Here is a 4,026-nt window from a genome sequence, read left to right on the forward strand (position 1 = left end):
GCATTAAACGTGACCGTACCGCCAAGGCGTCGGATTACTCGAAATTACCTGGTTGCCGACCGACAAATTGGTCCCCATTAAACTCGGTCACGTAATAGCGCATACTTGGAATTTTATACCTATGTATAACGTCTGCAGACTATTATCGTTGGATTGTGTACTTCAGGTATACATAACGGTGGAAGCGATATTATAATATATATTATTTTATCGTGACGAACGATACAAGGCAAGGCGACGGGCGTCATCCGAACTTGCTGGCTGGTTGGAGGGGAGACGAAACTTTCGAACGATCCGAGTTCCATAATATTATGTTACATTATTAAAATAAAATATATTACTATTGTGACGTTGCACATTTACAATAATATTATAAGTACGGCATTTAGTATATAAGTACGCGCCTCGCTATATTTGTGTCGAAATATCAAATTTTTTTTCTTCGCCCGTCGCCGTTGTTGTTATCGACTGCAATAATGCTCTGCTGCAGTGTCCCGGCGGCTATTATAATAATCTGTAATAACACTGCTTTGTAAACAATTTGCAATATATGTGCACGCATGTGTTTGAATCGACGACGCGTCGAAAACCATATATGTACGGAATGCGTGTACTCTGCACCGATACGTGCCATTGTTGTAGTTTGTTTGTCGTTAAAATTGTCTTCGAGTCGAGGCAACATTATCAATATATATATACATATATATATTTATTATGTGTGTACTGTATTGAGCACTTCGCGTATAGGCATATTAAATAGGTAGATATATATATATATAGGTATATGGGTGAAATGTGATTTTCAACGAATCCCTCCGACGTCCAAGTTAACTGACCTGATAATACGTCTTTTATGATATTTTATGAACGGCATACTTAACTAAGCGTTATCAATGGGACCGGGTGGTGGCGGCAATCTCACAAAACAAAACGGTTAAATCTAACTATAGCCTATAGGAATTTATTTTAAACTATCTACTTTTTATAATTAGTATCATTTGACTTGTTTTTATACTGCTCATTGAAATTCATACATCATATGCTCATATATATATATATATATATATATATATACATACTATATACTATTAACTATGTATCAGATATATATATTTTAAATATTTTAGATAAATAAGATAAGGCATTTTTTGCTTTATAATACACTAGCACGTGGATCCTAAATATTGGATATAGAAACTATAGTATACTCGTAACTACATAATAATATACCAGTCAAATGTATGACGTAGGTGCTTACATAATATTTAAAAACAGTTTTTAAAAATATACGTTTAATTTTGTACACAACGCGCGTCCATTTAAAACGAATACAATATTACACGAGTTTGTTTACGCTATACAATATCACAGTAAAAAATATTGATTAAAAAATATGTATCTATTATACCTTAACGAATAATTGGGTGTACGAGCGTAGGTGAGAATATATATTTTTTTTTACAGTTATCAAACAGATCCAACGTGAGTACTTACATTATAGGTATGTTCAAGGTAAACGGTCACCGGGCAAATTCTTTTGTATAATATACCGTTGGCGTCTAAACATATTTTTATTCCATTAAACACAGCACACATACAATATTATACAGCTGCTGGACTTCATAAATTTGTAACACCCGTCCTTAACGCTTTAGTTATAAAATAATGCTATATTATACAATATTATATTTATGCAACATGTTACATCGAGGCACTAAATGGTATTTATAAAATTAAAATATTGACCTCGTATAATCGTATCGGATTTCTGTTGACCAACTGTATCAATATTGATCAGATGAATCTTATCAACTGTCGATGATATTATTTTATTATATTATTTTATACAGGTATTATTTTAATAAATACAATTATTGTCATAATATTGACATTTGAATAATAATAAAAAAAAATAATTTACAATAATCGTACCTTTAACGTCGGTTGTTGTGACAATTTTTCTCTGGGCACATGGTCCGTTGATCCAAAATTATGCGAGAGTTGAGATTTGGGAAACGGACTCGACGGGAAATCGTCCGAATATCCGTCCGTCTGCACAACTTCAGTGGTCGTGCGTTTTTTTCTCGGTTTTTTTCAAGGAGAACTCAGCGATTAGTTAAAATGACAACAATAATAATAACGACAAAGGTGGAAAAAAAACTCGAAACACAGACTGAAATTTTCGTCGATCACGCAGCAGTTAATTTCGAAACGGATTGGCGCGATTCAGCGGTAGAGAAGGGACGGATAGAGGATAAAAAAAAACCGACTCGACGGCAATATTATTTAATGTTATAATATTTTGTGTTTAAAAATAATAATAAAAAAAAAAGCTCGTAATCCGACTCGTACAAAAAACGTTTCCGATCGACCGTGTGGCGCGCGAGTACGTCGTCCGTAAACAGTGTGTGCGCCCGGGGCCGGTGTGCCGTAGTACTCTGGCGCCAGGCGCTCGGCCGCCGGCTCGTCCGCGGTCGGCACCGGTCGGCCGGCCCGTGTCCGCCCCCGCGCTGATTCGGCTCCGCCCCCACCGGCGCGGGGCCCCCATCGTGGAACATTTTTTTTCCTGGCAGGCGCCTCCGCCGACATTAATGACAAATATAATAATATAACACCTACCCGTGTCAGTGTGTGTGCAGACGATGCCCGAGACGAGAAGGAGAGAGAAGAGAGACAAACAGACAGACAGAGTGAGCGAGTGAGTGAGATGATTGTGAGAGATGACGGCCAAGCGAGAATAAAAAACATACGAACGGCACGTTATTATAATCATTATTATTATTATTACTAATATTATTATTATTCAAAGCGTTTAACGAGCGTTAAATCGTTGGTCAGAGAGCCACCAAAGCGAAAACCGACAAAACGGACGCAAGACGTATGTATATATGTATATATATATGTATATATGTATGTCGTATGACGTGTTATATAATATTATTAAATTATTAGAATGCGCAATGAAAATAATATGATTGGTATAACCTATAATAATATGGCTCGAGAGATGCGTTTTTTTATTAATGATCCGTAATACAATTCGATCGAATAATAATATACAACAATAATAAAACAAATAAATAGAGTATATTTTATAATAATAATATATATAACCACCACAATATTTACTATTTAACCATCAATTATATTACATTAAGTAATACCAAATAGACCTATGTATATAATATATAGTATGTACTGCTAGTATGAATGACAAGACCAACAATCTGTAAGTCAATTTTCCGATCAGTCAAGTGCTGCTTTATACAACCATCATATCCTCTGCTTCCTGTTTACGCGTTGGAAACGCTGTACTCCACCTCATTTTAGATTCTGAGTGGAACGATGAATGTATTGATTTTACAATGATGTGTTTTTTTTTTTTTTTTTTTATTTTTTTTTTTTGTGTCTGTGTACACGATAAGTAGTCGAAATAATGCTTCGATTTTCAACTTCAGTATCTTGTTCGATTGGAAAGTGAATATCGTTACTGCATTGGGGAGGTCAAAATTCCCAGTAATTTTCAAAAGCGCCGGGAAAAACAAAAGAAAAATTAAGGAAAAACGGGAATTTTTACGCAAAATCGATTTTTCACAAAATTGAATTTGGTTTTTGGTGTACCTTTAAAAAAAATTACCGTAAATCCGTGAAATTTTGACTGAATGTTTATATTAGCATTTTCTATACACCATAACATTTTCAAAATATTTTGACTTATTTTGAGCTCTTTACGGACATTGTCAGTTTTCATTTTTTTTTAGTTTTTTTTCTAAAAATATCAATAAAATTTTATTTGTTGATTAAAAAGCTTGAAAATTTAATAAAAGGCTCCCAGTATATTGTTTTAAAAGCAGATGAAAAATATTAAAAATCCTTAGTCACAGTTTTTTTTTATAAGCATTTAAAGTTCAAAAATTGACAAAATATGGAAAAATCACGAAAATTAGCAAATTATTTTGAGTTAAGAATTCGTAAACATTTTTCTTTTTAAATCTAAGATTTTAAAATGTAATACAAGATTCCTTA

At 33.7% G+C, this 4,026-nt stretch overlaps 1 protein-coding gene across 1 annotated transcript in view; it reads right to left on the bottom strand.

The window, feature by feature from the left end:
- The window catches only part of LOC100166334 (noggin-like), a 108,634-nt gene extending 106,106 nt beyond the window's left edge, over window positions 1–2,528 (bottom strand). Inside the window, exon 1 of the mRNA XM_029486464.1 lies at window positions 1,933–2,528. The gene's annotated coding sequence lies outside the window, so the exon portion shown is untranslated. The remainder of the gene's footprint in view (window positions 1–1,932) is intronic.
- Between the last annotated feature and the right edge of the window lie 1,498 nt (window positions 2,529–4,026).

This window comes from Acyrthosiphon pisum, chromosome A1 (genome assembly GCF_005508785.2).
Source record: "Acyrthosiphon pisum isolate AL4f chromosome A1, pea_aphid_22Mar2018_4r6ur, whole genome shotgun sequence".
Taxonomy (NCBI): domain Eukaryota; kingdom Metazoa; phylum Arthropoda; class Insecta; order Hemiptera; family Aphididae; genus Acyrthosiphon; species Acyrthosiphon pisum.